The 14527-nt window shown below is 36.0% G+C and overlaps 1 protein-coding gene across 4 annotated transcripts in view; it reads right to left on the bottom strand.

Moving 5' to 3' along the window:
* Tmtc2 (transmembrane O-mannosyltransferase targeting cadherins 2) overlaps positions 1–14527 on the bottom strand; it is a 384756-nt gene that overhangs the window by 333051 nt on the left and 37178 nt on the right. The window lies entirely within an intron of this gene.

Below are 14527 nucleotides of genomic sequence, written 5' to 3'. Positions count from 1 at the left end.
TTTAAACTACAGAGGAACAGTTTCAAAAGAACAGAAAATTAGCTAAACATACATCACAACTCCGTGGAACTTCTCACAGGGTTCTGTGGATAATGAAAATTCACTTAGGACATTCCATTCGTTCAGTCAACACATTTCAAATACCACTAAAGGGATCACTATCTGCAAAGGACTTAGCTTTATTGTGTAACACAGGGGAGTTATAACATTCTTTGTGACAGTTGTCTTCTCAGACACTACAAAAGCTTTTCTGCAAGAACTGTTATCTATCTGCCCATCTCCAGAACAGCCAGATCAAATTTAATCATCATGTGCTACACAGCATGAACTGCTTTAATTTGGGGTTGCCTGAGCTATGCTCAAGTAATGAAAAAATTAAAGGGCACACACATGAAGATAAGGAAATAAATCCCTGTGGTGTCTTTCAAGATGCTAAATGGCGTCTGATTCCTTTTTTTTTTTTCCCAGCAATAAAGCAAGGATTTATATATTTCTTCATTCCAAATGTAAAATTGTAATATCTTTTGTTATAGTCTTCTGACAGCAAGAGAAAGCCAATAAGCATCAAAACACTCTCAAAAAAAAGAAGGACCTTCTGATTGGAAGTTAAATTGGTCATTTCAATGGCCAAAAAAAGGTATTTTCCTAAGAGATCTAGAATACAGGATATCTTCCACTGGAAAATCACCTAATTAGACTGAATATTTGTGTGGTGCACTGTCTGCACTGATCCCCAAGTAGCCCCTGCTTCCAGTCAAATTCCAGAAAGGGATCACCCTGAACATTACTCCATATAAGGAAACACACACAGAGGTCTACCGGCCAGGGTGACATAAAAGTCTGTGCTGGCCCTGTAAATAAAAATAACTAAAAACCTGAGAAATGTGTCACTTTCTACTCTTGTCTCCCTCACTTCTTTCTTCCCGGAATGTGGATCTAAGACTCAACTACCAATGCAAAACTGACATGATACGCACAAGGAGGGTGCTTACAGCTGCTGAGCTGCCCCAGACTGCTCGCCACTGGGCGTTCTTCTTACATGAGAAAAATAAACTCTTACCTCTTTAAAGTCTCCAGAGTCAAGTTTCCTGATATTTGCAGGCAAAAGTATTTCAAACTCAAAGAGTTTGTTGGTACTTACTCTTTTTAGGCAAAGTATTAGAAGTTTCATTAGATGTATTAAAAGTTCCAAAAAGATTCCACAATATATGCTAATATTCAAACACAAATATTAGAAACATTTGGTATACATCACCCAAGGAAAGTCATGGGTGTCTAGTACACGTAATTTAACACTTATTACAGGTCAACAGTAGTCAGTTTCATTCTAGTATTTATGTAACAATTGGTTAACAAGCACTTATACAGTTGTTCAATTACACAAAAAAGAAACAAAATTTGTCTCTCCGAACATGTATTTTGTAGCTGAAGAAGCATGGAAAAACAGAAAAGTTACAAGAAACAATGAGGAAAAAAAAATGCACATATAGCTGAAACAACATCGCGACATGCGACTAGAGTCATATTTTCTAAAGTATCAAACTGAGTTAAATGAAAGGGCAGATTAGTGGGAAATTAAGCTATTAGAAAAGGGCCTATTAAACTGTGCTAATGCTGGATACTGTAGAGTAAGTAGGATTTAAATAGGCAAGGTGGAGGGAGGGCACTAAAAAAATTATAATATTAAAGCCAAATTCAAAAGCCAAGATTGCAGATAGACACAGAATGTTTAGGAAAATACAATGTCTTCCTGGCTGAAAGGAAAGTCTGGGCTGGGAAACGAGGAAAAGGAATAACAATAATAATAATAAACCACCATTTATGAGTGCCTGATAGTTTTTTTCCTGGTTCTAAATGCTATCAATCTGCTCTTTCATTTAATCCCCATGATAATTATGTGAAGCAGGTATTATTGTCCTTACTTACCTAAGTCTATCCAGGTCAGAAAACAAGTGACATACCCAAAACCACTAAACTACTATTTCTCCTGCATATGCAAAAGAAATCTGATGCTAAAGATAACAAATAATTCTCAGTCAGCAATACTCACACCTCAGATGAATCTCACTGGCTAAGATGCTACCACTAAGCAAAGCTTAAAGATAACAAACAGGACACATTAAAAACTGTTACAGGAAGTAACTGTCTATACATGAAGCAACCATGATGCATTGAAATGTGTAAGATAAGAAGCAAGAAGACCACACGGTTTAGGTCTGAGATGAGGCAATAGTAATAAAAATGGACTGGACATAGAGAATAAAGAATAGATGAGGTTTAGTAGTATATCATCTTCTTTAAAGACAATTACTTCTAAATTCTTCTCCTCATTTGAATAGCATACAGTTACACCTCCTTTGATGCTGTATAGTAGTGGTATATAACAGAAATATTATAGGTATCACAATTTTTTTCAAAGCTCTTCAGAGATTTAAGTATCTTTGTCTTTGTTTACTGGCATCTCTATATACTATTTAAGCATAACCATGAGGCTGATCACATGAAAGAGGATGACAGAGGATAGTGGAAATCTCAGGAGGAAATAAATAAATTCCCGTCTGATCTTCTTGTAATATTTTGGCCCTTAAGATGCAGAACACAAGAGTTTGTGAGGGTCCAGAATTGTGGTCCTGCACTCAATGGAAAGGTTTCTTTAGAAGCAATCCCAAAATATTAGAGACACTGACAACAATGCTTGACCACACTAGGTTCGTGATGGCACCAACATGGCATGCAGTGGAGTTGGGATTTTCATATGCCCCAGGAGGGAATGTATATGCTAAAAATATAAGGCTGGAAGATATGTTCAGGGAGTCAAGCAAAGTGATCCGCCCAGATTCCCTTAACAGAAAAACAGAACTGCTTGCATCTCAGCAATTATTTGTCCTGACCACATTAACAGAAGTCATAGGAACAAATAAAAATCCCAAGGACTCCATTTAGACTTGAGGACCTCTTATCCCCTCCCAACATTCCAGTCCCTCCCTCATACACCCACAACACATCTTATAGGCAGGCAGCTGGGTTTTTTTTTTCTTTCTTCTTTTTTTTTTTTTTTTTTTTTTTTTTTTTTTTTTGGTACCAGGGATCGAACTTGGGTCCCTGCGCTTACGAGGCAGTCAGTGAAACCACTAATTCCTGGGACCAAAGACATCTTACAGGAATGTAGACTCAGGGCAAACCCCACAGCCTCCACATCTTACATAAAGATAAATTTTAAATCACTGTCTTGAGCTAAGTTTCTCCTACTTGACTACATCTCTATTGTCTAGTTGGTAGGAAGGTCAGATAGTAAATAGAAAAGTATTTACTCACTTTTCTCTGAATATGTGAGCTAGAAATAATTTAGCCAAGCATTAAAATTTAAAAATAATAAATCCTCTTGGGAGAAAGTACAAATGAGCTATTACTGTATTTTAAAAGTCTGTATAAACCGGGTCATTAAAATAAATTTGGGCTGAGAGTGCAAAGTTAAGTATGAGACACACAGGGAGGTGCAAACCAAAATGTAGATTTCAAAGTGGGTCAAAGTATTGACTTCTTATTAATTTAGGTATTAGAAATAAAAAAAATCTGATAATTTAGGGATCAGAAATCATGAAAAAAGGTATCAGATAATAGAAACTGAAGCACAGGGGTGACAGTGCTGCCTCCTTCACTTCAAAACCACACCAAAAGGGCTGTAGCTCAGTGGTAGAGAGCTCACCTATCATGTGCAGGCACCTGGGTATAAGCCCCAATACTGCAAAATAAATATTCGAGTTTTAAAATTAAAACCATCACAGAGTTTATGTTGCCCCAGAGTTGAGAAGTGGGCACTTTCACCATTCCTATACCTCAGAAGAATCTATGACAGTAGCAAGAAAAAAAGAGAAGAAATATCAAGGAAGAAGAAAAAAAACAGTCATCAAATTCTATTCTATTTCTACTGCATTCCTCAGCCTAGAACTGCGCCTGCCATGTGGCAGGTTTTAGTAAAAAATATCTGCTCAATGAATGGAAACCCATTACACACAACCTTCCAAAATAAAGATTCTTTTCTATAGCCAAGTCCACCAGAAGCAAAGATTTATTCTCCAAATGTTAGCAATTGAATGGGATTACAAGATTACAAGATTTTCTAGTACGAGAAAAGTCAGGACAATCTAAAATTTCATGAGTAGAAGATAGTCTCCCCTCTAAATATCTGTTACATGCATAGCAGGAAGCACAACTCAGATTTGCACTACGATTTCACCCACGATTTGTGTTCAAATGTGCTAATCACCAGAATATGATTTACAAAGCTACTTAGTCTACACGTTCTACTTCTTTATAACAGTTAATCACTCTTGCACAATTTTAAGAAACTAGGGCTCATGGAGAAATACTGGTTCTGCTGGTTTCATAGCTAACTATAGAATACATGTCTTTGTTTTCCCTGAAGATTTTTCCAAGTTATTCTTCCTGGATTCCTACCTAGCAGTTTCTATCACATAAAGGTAGATAACCTTGGATCTTTGCCATATTAATTATACCCAAGCTATTTCTAACACACAGACCTTTCATTCATTATTCAGCTAACGTAGCCTTCTAGGCTTCCTGGCCAGCGGTTGTAAAAACTGTCTCATCATCTCCTAAAAAAGGATTAAATTCAGCAAAAGTAAACAGAAACTCCAAAATCATAGTGATTTAGGATGGAATTTCATCCATTTGCATACATACATAATCCAGTAGTGGAAATAGAAGGTCCTGATAGGAAGGGACCCAGATTCTTTTGCCTGGTGCTCTGCTCTATTTAATCATAGTAATTGACCACTGGCCTGCTTTGCTGCAACTATGAATTTGCTATTTTTAACAAGTAGGAAGCATGAAAAGAAAGGACACCAATCAAGTCAAAAACATGCCCTCAATTTGCATCCCACTGGTCAGAACTAAACATATGGCCACATCAACCCTCACAAAGAGTCTAGGGAACCTTAACTCTTACAGATAGACATATTTCTCATTCAACTTTGTATACAAAAAATATCTGACACAATTTTATACATTGAGCACTACAAGCCTCTCAATTGCTGACAAATTCATTCATACAGCTAACATTCATCATACTGCTAGTTAATATTTTTTAATTTACAGAGAGAATTACTATCACTTTACTGATTTTTTTCAATATTGATAAAAATAGCCACCATGACAATAAAATAATAATAGTTGGCTCTAGCATGCCACAAATGCCTTTAAGTATTTAAATATCTGTTACAAATAACTTAAAATTCTCACTCCACATGAATGAGGGCATTTTTAACTATTAGATTTTCTTATAACACCAATTTATTTCAAGTGCCTCAGAGAATGTTCCCTATTCTTAAAATTCATCACAGAACATTACAACTTGAAAAACTATAAAACTAAAATGGATAGGAGAGTCAATGTATTGTGTCTTAGAAAAAAACAAGTAACTATTAAAAATTCTTATGTGTTTATATGGAGTGTACCTTATTCCACTACAAATACTTGAAATATATCAACTCGTAAATAGGAAAAATTTATTTTGGCTCCCAGTTTTGGAGGTTTCACTCCACGATCCATTAGCCTGAAAGCTCCTGGGCCTGTGGTGAAGGAGCACAACATGTCAAATACACATGGTAAGGCCGAACAGCTCATCTCACAGCCAAAAACAGAAGGCAGAACCAGGAAGAAGCTGGGGACTGTCCCCTTTGGGGAAGCTCACAGCTGACCTGAAGACCTCTTCTTAGGCCCAGCCTGGGGGCCAAGTCTTTAACATATGGGCCTTCCAGGACACTTACAATCCCAACTACAGCACAGTCAGGATGTTACAGTCACTCAGTCAGATCACAAAATCTAAAAGAACACTGATCATGATTCTCATAACATCAAAATCCTAAGAAACATCCTCATCAACCTAGTTGAAGGAAAAGACACTTGATCAAATAGCTATCACTGCAGGATAAAAATCAATCCCTCTATGATATTTACACTTAACAGCTAACCACTGGTCAAGATGCACTTTTATGAATAACAAAGGCACTTATTTGTTAGCAAGTGATAGTTGAGCTTGATCCCCAGCATAACAATTCAAAGGAACACATTCATTTCTGCCATTTGTCCTTTCGAAAACTACAAATGACCAAAACTTTTAAAATTTTCTAAAAAATTATACTAGACAAAATAATTTGTACTGTTTTAACCTGGAACTATTAAAAATTTCTAAGGAAGAGCAAAATAAAAATAACCACTGCAACCAAATGCTAACTAGGAAAGTAAGACAAAGTAGAGAAGGAATTTAAATTTTCTTTTCCACACAAATGGACTTCCTCCTTCTCTTAAGGTACATTTATTATTCCACATCATTGTCCAAAATTTTTCCTCTTGAATGCAGTTTTTACATATTCCATATTAGTGAAATGTCTCCTTTTGGGCTCCAGTATTTGGGTATGTGAAAGATCAAATATTCTCCTTCTAAAAAAAAAAATCAATGGGGTGTTTGTGGCTTAATATTAATAATCTTGACCATCAGAGATCTAAATCAACCTCAATTTCTGCATAAACATTCAAACCTTGAAGAGTTACATGGTTTTTTAATATTTTACTTCTATTTATCCATTTATATTTCCTGAAATATCTGTAATATGTATATAAACAAAACCAAACTACAAGCCTATTATATTGCTTATAGTGGCATCTACTTTCTGCTCATTTCCTGGGGTAGACAAAGCTGGCTGCCATTTTAAATAAATATATTAATAATGTGCCTATTTTTAAAACTTTCCCACAGAGTGGCTGCTTTAAAGACATAAACAGAGCTGTTGAGTCTCACAGCGCGGAAGTCTTGAGTATAGGTTCAAATTCATTCCTAACCAGAGCTGCACACAACAGTTTTAATAATCCCTATTACTCTCCCGGCAGTGTCTGTTTAGACCTGACTTTTTAGAAAAGGGGGGGGGCTAGTCAACTGAACATCATCTAGATTTTTTTTTGAAGGTGGGGGACTAAATTACTATTACACTTAACTTACTTAAATATATCATTACACATCAATGTGAACTAAGTTTCTCAAACAGATGAAGGGCTTAATACCAAAATTTTATAATTCTAGTTAAAATTTTATTAAGAAAAACACTCATGGCATTAGTCGTTTAATGCATATAATCATTCAGAACAATTTCTAAATGAAACTATTATTTTCTCAGATTAGTAACACTATCTCCCTGATGCACATTTTATTTTTTTAATTAATTTATTTATTTTTCCTCATTCAGTTTATTGGTACATTTTTAGGTATACAGTACAGTTACATTCATCATTAGGATCTTGTACCTTTACATGTCAGGTCTTGGTTCTCATTTTTTCCCCCTGTCCCTGCCCTCCCTTCACCCCCTCCTTCTCTCCCCATATACAAACATTGTATTTCCACTTTCTCCTATTTTTTTCCTTTCCCATATTACCTTTCCTCTACCATTCACACTTCCCTACACCTTTAGCTCTTTTCTTCCTATTTCACATTGTCTGTTATCTCATTAGGATCTTAGGTATCATTATAATTTTTCACACCAGAGAAACTATTCGGTATTTACACAGGTGTGACTTATTTATTTCACTTAGGAGTATATCCTCAATATGTATCCATTTTCCTATGAGCGAATCTAATTTCTCATTTTTTATGGCTGAGTAGTATTCCATTTTATAGATACCATATCTTCTTTATCCAGTTTCCAACTGATGGGCAAATGGGCTTTTTCCAAGTTTTAGCTATTACAAACTGTGCTGCTATAAACATAGGTGTGCATTTAGCATTGTAATATGATTCTTTTAATTCTTTTGGAAAGATACCCAGCAGAGGGATGGCTGGGTCAAATGGAACCTCTAGTCCCAGATCTTTAAGGTATCTCCATATTGATTTGCATATTGTTTGCACCAGTCTGCACTCCCACCAACAATGGAGAAGGGTTCCCTTCTCCACACAACCCCGCCAACATTTGTTATTGTTGGATTTCTTAATAGCAGCCATTCTTTGTGGGGTGAGGTGGAATCTCAGTGTTGTTTTCATCTGTATCTCTCGAATGACCAGTGATGTGAAACATTTTTCCATATATTTACTTGCCACTTTTACTTCTTTTTCTGAGAAATGTCTGTTCACTTCAGATGCACTAAACTAAAATCCAAGTGGACTAATGATCTAAATATTAAAACAGAAACACTAAACTTGCTGGAAGATAAGCTAGGCAGAACTCCTGAAGACATTGGCATAGGAAAACACTATGAACAAATCCTCAGTACCATGGGAACTAACAGAAAGAATCAACAACTGGGATGTCATCTTATTAAAAAGCTTCTGCACTGCAAAAGAAACCACCAAGAGAACGAAGAGACAACCTACAATGCGGAAAAAATTTTTACCAGCTGCTCCTCAGACAAAGGACAATTATCTAGAATATATAAAGAACTCAAAACAATCAGCCCCCCCAAATATAAGGACCCGTTTCAAAAATGGGCATCTGAAATGAACAGACATTTCTCAGCCAAAGAAGTAAAAGCAGCAAGGAAATATGTGAAAAATGTTCCGCATCACTGGTTATTTGAGAGATGCAGATGAAAACAAGACTACCCATTTTATTTTAATGTTTATAAATCCTAACTAATCATTAGATGCCTGCATTTTATACAATTCAAAAATATCTAAGCCTGGCGTAGTGGCGCACACCTGTAATCCTAGCACTCTGAAGGCTGAGGCAGGAGGATCGCTGTGAGTTCAAAACCAGCCTGGGCTACCTAGTGAGTTCCAGGTCAGTCTCAACTACACAGTGAGACTCTGTCTCAAAAAACAAACAAACAAAAAAACCAAAAAAAAAAAAAATCTAAAATCCTAAATATGTTAGTTTATAGAAGTAGAGCGTTTGTTAAGTTTGTAAAGAGAAAGAAAAGAATAAGTCTAGCTACTGTGTCTTAAAAGCTGTAAGACTAAATACTCATTGAAATTAGAGATATCCATTTCACCTCATATTAACTACAAGCTTCCAATATTTTCTTTTCCCAACTATCTATTTTTAGACAAAGTCTATTGTTTGGAATACATTCAAAACAGCAAGTGGCAATCTTGGTCTGTACTTCTCAGAAATGTTAAAATGTTAGCAATAATATAGCTATCACACCACTAAATATCCATCATGGGAATAATGCCCAGACCATAGAAAATTTTAGCCCTTTCTGACAAGGCTGCGGAAGGAAAACATAATATAGTAAGGTTTGAAATAAAAAAGGCATTCTGATATTATGTTGCAATTACCCTAACCACTTACGTTACTGGAAAGCATGCATAATAAAAGGCAAAAGCTAAAAGAATGATTTTAAAGCCACTGAAATCAAAGAGGAATTAAATTAAAATCAAAAGCTACAGACTTGTTATTATCAGAGCACTATAACAGACTTTATTAATACGGGTGGTTTAAAGCAAATTCAAAAAAAAAAGGAATTTTGTACTCTAAACACGGGACATATTTTTTTAATACATTCATCACCCAGACAATTGCTGACAATTATTTTAATAAATGAGGGAACTGAAAAACTACCAAGAAGAATGCCATGATGTTAACTTAAAATTATACTTAGATGCAGTCAAAATAATATCCCAAGTAAAGTTCAACTTTGATTAAATTTTCTGTACCATTTATTTAAGTTTTTTATGGCCTATTGCTCACTTCCTATGGTTGGTAAATAGAAAAAGAAAAGCCTTGTCCCAGATGAGAAGACAAGGCTCAGTTAAAGTGATGAAAATATTTACCTAAGGAGCAAAATTTAAGACAAGGATCAAGATAAATTAATATATTCAAACATCAAAATTAATGCAAAAAGTAGTTAAAAGCAGGATCGATAGTAGAAGCAGAGGCCAGAGAAAAAGCCAGCACTATCGCTTGAAATAAGCAGATAATGATAGTGACTTTATATTAATATTGGTTTGTTGTCAATTTTGTATTAATTTGATTTTATATTTTATATTATGGAGTTTTGGGGACTCGCCTGCCCCTAAATTTTGAGCTCAAGGCAAGGATCTCCCCTGTCTCCTATTTCTAGCTCAGCTATTCAGGATTCTGTATCTATTGACTAAGCTGAAGAATATCTAAATTAACCTATATAGCTATGCAACCAACACCCCAAACCCAGGTTCTTTCCAATGCAACACGTAGCTCTCTTTACCACCACATTTACTGTGTCTTTCTTTGTTAGACCTTTCATTCATATTACCTCTAACTCTTAAGTCCCTTAAAGAAGATACAAGTTTTCCTTGTTTTATAACTAAGGAAACTGAGTCTTTGACAGTGAAGTGACTGTAACCTAATACAGGTCCTCAATAAATAATCATTGGGTGGACAATAATGACAAACCCAATACACAGACACCCAGGCTTTGTCCTGAGGAAGTGTCCTGTCAGCTCAAGGATCACCTTCTCCAGGATGCCATTCCTACGCCTCTCTAGTTGGAATTCAGTGTTCCTCTTCTGTTTCTAATAGTGCCTGTGGTTTGGTGGAATTTTAAGATTACCTCTTAGGATCTTCACATGCTGTTAGTATTCTTCAGATCTCAGCAAAAGACAAGATGCTTTTATAAATCTCATTGGTGGCTAGAGGGGAGACAGAGACATTGAAAGCATAAAAAGTACTTGACATCTCGCTACTGGTTTTAAAGATGGAGGAGCAGGAAGGAAAGTGAAAGACCTCTGGAAACAGGATGGACCCTACTCGCAGCCAGTGAAGAATCAAGAACATCAGACCCACAATCACATGGAAGCAGATTCCACCAACAATCTGAAAGAGCTTGAAAGCAGAATGCTTTTCCATAAGGCTAAAGAAGAACTTACAAATACCCTGACTTTTGCCTTGTTAAAGGTTCTCCGAGCAGAGAAATCAGCCAAGTCTGCTCAGACTTAAAATTAAAAACAGCAATACAAAACAATACAACAACCTAGGCATAACATCATCACATCACAAAAAGGTCTGTCAAGCTGTTTCCAGGCCTAGAGATTTCCCCACCTGTCCTACCGTGATTTTCCACAGGCCAGGCACCCAGCTGACACTGAATGGTTTCATACACTAGCTCTTCAATAAAGGTTAAATAATAAGAAAGTGACTTGCATGTAACACAGTCCCTCAATTTATATTTGTGAGGTAACACTGTCTTTCTATATTCTGATATGCATTGTCTTTCTGTATTCTGGTATGCAACTGAAGGAACATATATTTTCAAAGACCAGTTCTACAACTGTGTAAGCTTTATTTACTGAAATACATATTTAATCAAGGCAATTCAATTACTCTTTCTCTCTCTGTTTCTTTCTTTCTTTCTTGTTTTAAGACAGGGTCTTTCTAGGTTGCTTAGTATTTAGTATTACTCTGCTTAGTTGCTTAGGTCTTCCTTGGTTGCTTCAGCTGGGTCGAACTTGGAATACTCCTGACTTAGCCACCCAGAATGCTAGGATTATAAACATGTACCACCACACTCAACTTCAGTATAATTTAATCACCTCTAAGGAGCTGCACCAGTTTAGATGCAGAATAGCTTTGGGCATTGTATCTTCCACAAAAATGACAAAGTATCTCTAATGTCACCATGCTCCTTACTTCCTTTCACTGCAATTGCCCTGTCTTCAAATTCTTCATTAAAACTAATGTAAAAACTAAAATAACTCAGAGAAAACTTTCACTCACAATGAATTTTACATTCCAAGAAGGATGTAGTCAAAGGAATGTCAATACACAGAAGAAAAATTATGGCACACTATCAATCACTAGGAGTATCCATGAGCATGATAGGCAGATCCATCCTCCACACACACACACACACACACACACACACACACACACACACGTACACAGACTGAATTCACACTACAGAAATTACCTGTTCAATACTGACCTTCACCCATAACCATTCCCCCCAAACCCTGAGGTTACCAAAATAAATGAATTAATGCACACACTGTGTGTTTAGTCACCTTCGAACCCCAAATACTTATCACAACCCCTGCTAGCACAGTAGGCATGCAGTGCATGTTATTAAACTCTAACAGCAGTGAAATATGATTTTTTGCTGTTCATTACATACATGCTACTCTCACCTAACAATGAATTCATTATTCATTATGCTGCAAGTTTAAAATAAATTATCTTTTCTAATATTCACCTTCTCTTAAATCCATTATTCCTATTACTCACCTTGCTTTCTTAACTGTTCTCACTTATGTATAATGACTAGCAAAAGTTCTCCACAAATTAAATGTATTTGGAAGGAAATAAAGAGATGCTCTCTAAGAACAATTAAAATTAAAAACCTTTTCAAAAGATTTCTTATATCTTAGTCAATGCTTGTAATTGTTGTAATTATGTAAATGTAGCCCAGTAACGTGCCACAAGATGCTGGTGTTAGTATTCATGCTTTGGAACTTCCTTACAACAAGGTCCAGTCAGGGCAATTAACCCTATTTGGATGCCATCCAAAAGAAATCTATGCTCTATCATTTTCTAAGCTCCAGCTAACAGAGTTTTAGGTAGGTGAAAAAAGATCCCAAATTAGCACCATAAAATTAATTAATTGTGGGGCCTACAGAAACAGATCAAACCATGCTCCACACAATGGAAACCTAAATTAATTTTCATCCTTTTGTCTGTATCCACCATGTTCACTTGTTCCATTAAGCCTAAAAGATGAGAACTAAATTGCAAAGAGGTTAGCCCTAGTTGTCGATAAAAACAGTAGCCCAGAATAGAAGAAATAAACTGTACTTCACTGTGTTCTCTGACAAAAATATATATAAAAATCAATAGTAAAACATGTAGAAATTTTTAAACTTCTTTATTACATAACCAAAGTAAAACTGAAACTGCATTTAATAAAGAAAGCTGAATACTTTTTTTAAAAAAACACCTAATTCTAAAATTTAACAGGAAAAAGCATTTTAACAATTCTTGGTCCCCCAAAATATCAGTGAAAATCTCTACCCAATAAATCTCCATCCTTCTCCCAGCCCTAACCTATTCTAACCATCATTACTGGTTCACATGAAAATGAACAGGATGAGGCAATAAACAAGGAGAAAGAAAAGGGAAAGCCCTCATGACTTACAAATTAGGTAAACTTCCTATTAATCAAGAATTGGCTGCATATTGTTTTTGCATCTATTAGCATGATCCAAGGACTGACACCAGAGCCACTGAGTCATTCATTACACAAACCATTCCTTGTAAAAACAGAACCCTGTCAGCTAAACACTTGCTTGGTCTGCTAGCTCCTGATCACACAGGAGTTTAATTGTACACAAACATAACTGTACGTCTGAGACATTTTACTACACTCCACACTAGCTATTTTTCTTCACTTTGCCCAAAATAAAGTCTGTTACTTATGTGAAAATCTAAAATATTAAATAATTTGATTAGCAAACAATTTAACATACATGTCAAGTGCTTAGATGCAGGCCTTTGGTTTTTTTAAGAGCAAATAAGTGTGAGTTTAGCCAAAAATTCTCACTGTTCTAAAATTTGTATATGACTTACTAAATATGTCTCATAAATTATGTCATGACAGCATGTTATTTCTGCTTACTGAAAATATTACTGTACTTACAAACGTGTAATTTTCCTTCTCTACAAGATGAGAACAAACCCTGAACTCGCACATGCCAAATCTTACCACCACGCGGCCAGACACACTGGAGCCCCACATTGGCTAACTGCAAAGCAGCATTTGCCTAGTTCAGCGATAAGCCTGTTAGGTTTCCCCAGTGCAATCTTCTGTGCTACATATTACGCAGCAAATTTAGGTTGTGACAACTAACAAGTGGTGTGCTGTGCAAACTCTGAGACAAGGTACCTTTGTGAAGGTAGCAGCCAGTATTAAATCGATTTTTTTCATTTGTTGAATGTATGAACACAGACAAATCTGACACTTGATTCTAAATTCTCCAACTGTAATTACAAACACATGTGCACATTACATAGTTATAGATGCACTTAAAATAATTACCTTATTGAAGATGCCTGCTTCTCCACAAGCTACTAGAAATAGCTGTTAGCTACTCTAGATGCAATAGTTTTTCCATGTGCAAACACATTAATCATAACCACTTAATGTACTGGAAAAAGTAAAGCGAATATCTATGTACCCTCCCTAGAAATTTTTACCATCTGATTCTGAGCTTATTTAACTCTATCTCTATCTTTACTAGGGATTGAACCCAGAGACTGTATATGGAACTGGATCCTAAGCCCTTTTTTACTTTTAATTTTGAAACAGGGTCTTGTTAGGTCACCAAATTGCCTGGCCTGGGCTAAAACTTTCAACCCTCCCGCCTCAGCCTCCCACAGTGCTGGGATTATAAGTCTACATCACCACCCCTGGCTACCACTTCATTGGTGCCTTCACTAAAGAATATGTGTGCTGGCCGGTAATTTAGCTCAGTGGTTCCAGCGCCTGCCTCGCAAGTGCAAGGTCCTGAGTATGATCCCCAGCACAAAAAAAAAAAAAAAAAAAAAAA

Source organism: Fukomys damarensis, unplaced genomic scaffold (assembly GCF_012274545.1).
Source record: "Fukomys damarensis isolate Sample0158 unplaced genomic scaffold, DMR_v1.0_HiC HiC_scaffold_15, whole genome shotgun sequence".
NCBI classification, from domain to species: Eukaryota; Metazoa; Chordata; class Mammalia; order Rodentia; family Bathyergidae; genus Fukomys; species Fukomys damarensis.
The sequence above is the reverse complement of the archived record's forward strand: the minus strand, read 5'-3'. Positions and strand labels throughout refer to the sequence as shown.